This window comes from Bos grunniens, chromosome 21 (genome assembly GCF_055505025.1).
Source record: "Bos grunniens cultivar Pamir isolate PY7600 chromosome 21, Bosgru_T2T1.0, whole genome shotgun sequence".
Lineage (NCBI taxonomy): Eukaryota > Metazoa > Chordata > Mammalia > Artiodactyla > Bovidae > Bos > Bos grunniens.
Window position 1 is genome coordinate 253858 of NC_141185.1, and position 8150 is coordinate 262007.

Below are 8150 nucleotides of genomic sequence, written 5' to 3' on the forward strand. Positions count from 1 at the left end.
GTGATTATTACATGTATATTTTTCTCTGATGTTTGCATGTGGAGTAAGTAAACATCAGCTAATTAGAGAAGAAAATAAAAAATAAGAGTTTGTGTCTAACAAATGGCTGGTACGTGAATGTGTGGTGGACATTTGTTGAGTAAAGGTAAACACGTTTGTGGGATTAAAGTCTCTTCGCCAAATCTGCCATTGTTCCCTGAAAGCATTTTTTTCCTGACCTGCCCTCCTTCATCATTTCATTCCTCAACAGTCTTCCTGGTCTGGGGAGGGGGACCCCAGGAGGGGCTGAGTTCTCTGAGGGCACAGTCAGCATCCCCTCACAGGGGGAGCCCCATAGACAAGACCTCTATTCACTGCTTTCTGCTTTTTATACAGAGGTCCCTCCTGTATGCAAATACCCACTCAGGTCACAGGGTAGAAACACAGCACCAGCTCCCTTAAATTCAGGCTCCTCCTGAGGCTTGAAGAGACTTGCAGGAGTGGTGACTCTCATCTGCTCCAAGATGAACCCACTGTGGACCCTCCTCTTTGTGCTCTCAGCCCCCAGAGGTGAGTGTCTCTGGGTCAGACATGGGCACGTGGGGAAGCTGCATCTGAGCCCACGGGTCACCGTGCTTCTCTCTCTCCACAGGGGTCCTGTCCCAGGTGCAGCTGCGGGAGTCGGGCCCCAGCCTGGTGAAGCCCTCACAGACCCTCTCGCTCACCTGCACGGTCTCTGGATTCTCATTGAGCAGCTATGCTGTAAGCTGGGTCCGCCAGGCTCCGGGGAAGGCGCTGGAGTGGGTTGGTGGTATAAGTAGTGGTGGAAGCACATGCCTTAACCCAGCCCTGAAATCCCGGCTCAGCATCACCAAGGACAACTCCAAGAGCCAAGTCTCTCTGTCAGTGAGCAGCGTGACACCTGAGGACACGGCCACATACTACTGTGCGAAGGACACAGTGAGGGGACGTCAGTGTGAGCCCAGACAAAAACCTCCCTGCACAGGGGCCCGTGACCACCAGGGGGCGCGCAGGACTCACTACAGAGCTGAGTCCTGGAGCAGGTGCAGAAAAGGCGTTGGGTGGTGAGGGGCCTGGGGGGGATTCTCCTCAGAGCTTCTCTTTCCTCTTCCTGCCCAGGAGCCACACCTCAGAGCCTTTTGTGTGTCCTGATATTTCATTGTTGTGGTTTTATGTCACACTCAGACAACTGTGTGTGTATATATATTTTAATTTTTCCTGGAAACAAGGATAGTCTTCTGGAGATACACACACACACACACACACATAATACTCAAGAGCTGTGGGACCTCCACGCCAGCCTGAGATAGAAGCTGAGTCTACTGACACCACACACAGATGCAGGAAGATGAAAAGATTGTGTCGTCTGTGTTCCTGCATCTGTGTCTGTGGTGTCCTCAGACTCACCTTCTGCATCAAACTGGGGTGGGGGTCCCCCTGAATTTCCATGGAGAAAACTATGAATAATGCTCTGAATGTGGTGTCAGCTCTTTGAGCACCACTGAGGGGCATTCCTCCCTTCACTAATTGACAGGCTCTAGTAGGTGCAGTAGCTTCTGTCCTTTGGGTGGTTTTATGGCAGATAGAGGATACATACTAAAGGGTAGCTTGTACTTTAAAAACAATTCCTACTTGATATCCTCAGCTTTCTTGTCAAGCTATGAACCACCAGAAATTTATACGAGGACAAGTCTTTCAACAACAGAGTACAAAACATCTAAGGAATGTATAGAATATTCCCTGATGAATAGAGCAGCCATTGTGAGCACTGTCCTGGTGATCAGCCATCCCTCCTGACTTTCTCATGAAACAAACACTACGTTTAGCTCATGGAACTTAGTGATTTTAAATCACTTTTGTCCTAATATATGCATGTGAGTCACTTCAATCATGTCAGACTCTTTACCACCCATTTGACTGTAGCTCATTAGGCTCCTCTGTTCATAAAATTTTCCAGGCAAGAATACTGGAGCATGTTGCCATGCCCTCCTCCAGGGCACTTTCCTGATGAAAGGTTGTTGTTGAATCACGCGAATACACTGGGATTCTTGGCCCCCAGAGGAGAAGAATTCAATCCGGGGCCAGAGACGAGGCTTGATCGCTCAGAGCTTTTGTGTAATAAAGTTTTATTAAAGTATAAAGGAGATAGAGAAAGCTTCTGACATAGGCATCAGAAGGGGGCAGAAAGAGTACCCCCCTGCTAGTCTTCAGCTGGATGTTATATAGTCACTAGCAGTCTGTTAATGAAAGAAAGGAATGTCTTAAAATTCAGAATGGCACCAGGCCCCTCACCCATAAGATGTATTTTGGGATAATCTTGGCACCAAATGACTTATCCTGGGCCATAAAATGATTAACTTGAATCTTGAAGAAGGGCAGATCACCATACAAATAGTTTCATTTACATAGATTAGGGGAACAATATCTGAGTGTAACAAACTGGTTTGTCAAGTAGGTTCTGGGCCAAGAGGCTGAACCAACTTGGAGACAGAGTTTGGGGTAAAGGCATAGTACATAAGTATAGCTTAAGACGAACATTTCCATAAGAAAAAGGCATTGGTTAACTCTAGGCTCAAGAATAGTTAACTTCAGGGAAACCAGGTGTCATTATGGCAACACAGTATTTTAAGAGAAACCTCCCTTTAAATTTCTATAGAGAAGGAAAAAATATTGCTAGTTTGTTTCCTCCTGCTGCTTAAGAGAGATAAAAATGTCTGACACTTGCAGGCTATTTCCTCCATTTGGAGACCCCTGGCCTTCCTGCCTGTTACCCTCTCACTGACCCAGGATGGAGCCTGTGTCTCTTGCATCTGCTTATTGGTAGGTGGGTTCCTTATCACTACCACCATCTTTCAATAATTATGTGAGTCTCAACAGCAGAAATCACACAAAGACAAAGTGAACAGAGCAAACAATGAGAGAGTGAAAGTTGCTCAGTTGTATCCAAATCTTTGTGACCCCATGGACTATACAGTCCATGGGATTGTCCAAGGAAGAATACAGGAGTGAGTAGCATTTCCCTTCTCCAGGGCATCTTCCCAACTCAGGGATCACACCTAGGTCTCCCAAACTACAGGCAGATTCTTCACCAGCTGAGCCACAAGGGAAGCCCAAGTACACTGGAGTGGGTAGCCTATCCCTTCTCCAGCAGATCTTCCAGTCCCAGGAGTCGAATCCTATACTGTAGGATGATTCTTTACCAACTGAGCTAACAGTTCAGCTGCTATGTAATGGCTGACTCTTCACAACCCTGTGGACTGCAGCATGCCAGACTTCCCTGTCCATCTCCAACTCCCAGAATTTGCTCAAGCTTATGTCCATCCAGTCGATGATGCCATCCAACCATCTCATCCTATAGCATCCCCTTTTCCTCCTGTGTTCAATCTTTCCCAGCATAAGGGTGTTTTCCAATGAGTCTGTTCTTCAAATCAGGTGGCCAAAGTATTGGAGCTTCAGCTTCAGCATCAGTCCTTCCAATGAATATTCAGGACTGATCTCCTTTAGGATAGACTGGTTTGATCCTTTTGCAGTCCAAGGGACTCTCAACAGTCTTCTCCAACACCACAGTTCACAAAATCAATACTTCAGCACTCAGCTTTCTTTATGTTCCAGCTCTCATATCCATACATCACTACTGGAAAAACCATAGCTTTACAAGGTGGAATTTGTCCAGCAAAGTAAAGTCTCCTCTTTTTAGTGCACTTTCTAGGTTGGTCATAGCTTTTCTTCCAAGGAGCATGCTATCAGGGAAGCTTGAACTGATCTATCGGGGTAGCCAAATCTGTGAGAAAAATCACAAGCCAATAAAACAAAGATCCCAGATGTGGGTGGTCCAGATTTGGTGAAGTCAGCAGTTCATGTACCTGGATAGAATGAACAACCTTCCACATGGCACACCCATATGTCAGCCCCTCATTCAGGGGACCCCCTCATGTACAAATTCGGTGACTGCATCCCTGGTCACACGGGAACATGGAAAGGGGCTGGAAGAAGGGGGACGGCTCCTCTGAAATTATGTCAGGAACCGGGAATCACCAAGAGGCATTTTGTCCTGCCTTCTGACTAAAACTGGGGCACCAGGATGTAACAATCTCCTCACCATGGTGCTTTCTGAATTCCAGCCTCTTGGAAGAGCTTTGGAATCTGAGCCTAAAATAAGTGCCCTACTGAGTCCTTCCTCTCTGTCTCTCTATGTTGGTCAAGTCTGTCCAGGCTCCTTTGACTCTTAGAGACATTTGAATTCTCCTTCACTCCCAGGTCAAGGACAACCTCAACTGGTATCTGCTGGTTCCTGCATCAAGAGGTAGTGTGTGTGGAAACTGTCATTTCCATAATAAAGCAAGGAAATTCTCAACACCAAAACTTTCCCTGGACCTAACAGAGTCCTAACATTGCAGGGGAGTCCCCCAGCACAAAACCAGAGAGGTGGGCAATCCACAGTCCAGGTGAGATCTGCCCATGGAAGCAAAGCTTCAGGAGGAGCACCTTCAGGGTAATTACTACCAATTCCTGCAGGACCAGCAATAACCACTGTGAGGATGAGAGATCCTGGGGGCCACGGTCCATGGTTTGTGAGATATAACTCCAGAAACATCCAGGTCTTCAAGGTGAGTGTTCATATTTATCCCTTCAGGACACCTGACGGGCGAGCGGAGGGCCAATGCTGAGAAATGTTAACACCTACCCAGAAGGTTCATCAGGCACACCCTCCACGGAAGAGCCCTTCACCCAGCTTTTCCTAGGAGGTGAACAGAAATTCTTGTCCACTGCAGACCTATAGAGGGGTCATATCTCACGGCTAAGAGAAGGGACTGGAATAGAGCACTGCAGCCCAGGAGGGAATAGAAAGCAGATGGGCCAATACTGAAAACCCTGGTGACGCTCAGAGCCCAGACCCAGATCCCCTTAGTCATGGGTATTCAATCTCAACAACGCAGGTAGCCCCTACCTACATGTGACCTTCAGGGACCTGGCAGAGCTACGATATGCAGCCTCTTTGAGGAGGGGAGCTAGTGTGCAGAGACCACAGCCAGACAACATCCAGGAGGCAGGGTGCTGAGGCTCTGGTACCCACAGCTGGAGACCAGGCTTGGAGCCCTCACTACTGGACTCAGACCCGCTCTCTCCTGCCTGATTGACATGGCCAGTATCCCTCTCCTGCTCTTGGGTATCTGACTTGCTCAGGAATATTTATGAAGGTTCCATCAGAGACTCAGAACAGGGGGTATACAGGTTTGTCACAGGGTCCTGCTGGAGGACACATGGCTGACTCAGCAGTGGGTCTGTCTCCCCACCGATGCCAGGTCTTGAGGTCCTCGGACAGGTGTTCAGGAGGATATGGTGAGAAGCAGGATGGAGTCTGAGGATGGATGCACCCCGAGGCTGTCCTGCTGAAGAGATGTCCTGCCAGGGTACATGCACTTGGCTGACCTAGCTTCTCTGCAGGGTGCTGTTGTGGCAACCCACTCCAGTGTTCCTGCCTGGAAAATCCCATGGACAGAGGAGTCTGGTGGTCTACAGTCCGTGGGGTCTCAAAGGGTCAGACACGACTGAGATGACTGAGCATGCTCACCGCCCCATTCCCTGGGTGAGCACTCCCTCAGGGCAGCCTCACTGGAGTCAGCTGAAAAGGGCTCTGCCTCGATCTCCTAGGATGTCTCAGGTGTCTCCTCTCACAGGTGTGGGCACTAGGAGCCCCTCAGGCATTTGTGCTCTGAGTTGTCTGGGTCGACTGCACTGATTTCTGACAAGTGGGCTCGTCTGGACCTTCTTGTGGGGCCCCTGCAGGGTCCAGGTGCTGCAAGAACAGGTGAGCCAGGAGTGAACGGTAGGTGCTGTGGGCATCGAGCCCCGTGCTTCTGCATGCAGCTAATCTGTGACATGATGTTAGCCCATGGGGGGCTCCAGGAGGCCAAGGGACCCCAAGTCCTCGAGAGCCTCTGGACTCACTGTGAGTGTCAACTGCATCAGTGCACCTGCAGCCCCAGGGCGGCGACGTCCAGGTGTTCTCACAAACTCCTTCCTTGGGGGCTCTCTACAGAGTGCATGCGTTTATTGAGGCTATTTCTGCTGCTGCTGCAGCTGCTGCTGTTACTAAGTCGCTTCAGTCGCTTCCGACTCTGTGCGACCCCATAGATGGCAGCCCACCAGGCTCCCCCGTCCCTGGGATTCTCCAGGCAAAAACACTGGAGTGGGTTGCCATTTCCTTCTCCAAAGGCTTTTTCTAGAGAAGATTAAAAGAACATGCTGTCTCTAGAAGAATACTCTGAAGGTAGAACACAGCCACTTAATACCAGACCAGAAACACTGCTAGGACTGCCCTGTGAGCCCAGGCAGGGGGTTCCCAGGACCCCAGTGCAGGGCTGCTGTCCAGGAGCATGTGGGGAGGGGCTGTGAGTCTCAGAGACGGAGTCTTCTCTTTTCACCTAAAACAATATCTAGCAGGTCAAGGACAGGTGGCATTTAATATTCTTACCTTTGGGAATACAGAGCTTCGTGAGGCCATGAGCAGTATGTGAGGAGATGTGTGATCGTGTGTGAGTGCGTGTATGAGTGTATAAATCTGTGTGTGTATATGAGCATGCGAGTGTGGATGTGTGTGCATGTTTGTGTGTGTGTGAGTGTTTATATGAGTGTGTGAATATGTTTGAGTATGTGTGAGTGTGGATATATGTGCGTGTTTGTGTGTGTGAGTGTGTGCATGAGTGTGTATATGTATGAGTATATGTACGTGTGTATCTTGGTTAGTGTCAATGTGTGCATGTGTGTGCTTGTGTTCGTGTGTATGTATGCATTTGTGTGTGAGTGGGAAGGTCTCTGTGTGACAGGTGTGTGTGTGTGTGAGAGGTGTGTGAATGTGAGATAGGTGTGTGTGTGTCTATGTGTGACAGGTGTGTGCGTGACAGGTGTGTGTGTGACAAGTGTGTGTGTTACAGGTGTGTGTGACTTGTGTGTAACACATGTGTATGTGACAGGTGTGTGTGTGTCAGGGTGTATGTGTCAAGGGGTTGTGTGTGACAGGTGTGTGTGTGAGACAAGTGTATGTGTAACAGATATGTGTGTGACAGGTTGTTGTGTGTGAGTTGTGTCTCTAAATTTGTGTGACACGAGTGTGAGTGTGTAACTGTTGTGTCTGACAGGTATGTGTAACCGGTGTGTGTGTGACAGTTGTGCATGTGACTATGTGTTTGTATGTCTGTGTGACAGATGTGTAGGTCGGTGACAGGTGCGTGAGTGTGACAGGTGTCTCTGTGTGAAGGGGTGTGTGTGTGTGAAGGGGTGTGTGTGTGACAGGTGTATATGGAACAAGTATGTGTCTGTGTGACAGGTACATGTGTGACAAGAGTGTGTGGGTCTGTAACAGGTGTGTGTGTGTGACAGATGTTTGTTTGACTGTGTGTGTCTGTATGTTTGTGTGACAGATGTGTGTGTGTGTGTAACAGGTGTGTCTGTGTTTATGACAGGTCTGTGTGTGTGAAGGGGTGTGTGTGTGTATGACAGCTGTTTGTGTTACTCTGTGTCTGTATGTCTTATGACAGGTATGTGTGTGTGTGACAAGTGTGTGTGTGTGACGTGTGTGACAGGTGTGTGTGTGTGACAGGTGTGTGTCACTGTGTGTGTCTGTATATCTGTGTGACAGGTGTGTGTGTTAATGTGTGACTGCTGTGTGTGCATGAAAGACAGGTATGAGTGTGTGTGTGACAAGTGTATGTGTGTGACAAGTGTGTTGTGTAACACCTGTGTTTGTGTGTGTGACAGGTGTGAGTGTCTTAAGGGGTGTGTGTGAGTTACAGGTGTGTGTGTGACAGATGTGTGTGTAACAAGTATGTGTGTTTGTAACAGGTGTGTGTGATTGTGACAAGTGTGTATGTGTGTGTATGTCTGTGTGACACCTGTGTGTGTGTGTGACAGGAGAATGTGTGTGGGAACAGGTGTGTGTGTACAACAGGTGTGTATGTGTGTGTGACAGGTGGTGTGTGTGTGCGTCACCAGTGTGACTGTGTGACAGGTGTGTATATGTGTGTGACAGGTGTGTGTGTGTGCATGACCAGTGTGAGTGTGTGACAGGTGTGTTGAGTGTATGAAGTGGTCTTCACGTGAGTAACAGGTGTGTGTGTGACAGGTGTGTTGTGAGTGTGACAGGTGTGTAT

General features: G+C 48.7%; 1 long non-coding RNA gene across 1 annotated transcript; it reads left to right on the forward strand.

The window, feature by feature from the left end:
- Window positions 1–444: 444 nt before the first annotated feature.
- Window positions 445–933, forward strand: LOC147348811 (uncharacterized). Its single transcript, XR_015149328.1, has 2 exons — window positions 445–549; window positions 632–933. It is a non-coding gene; the product is annotated as an uncharacterized LOC147348811 (long non-coding RNA).
- Window positions 934–8150: the final 7217 nt, after the last annotated feature.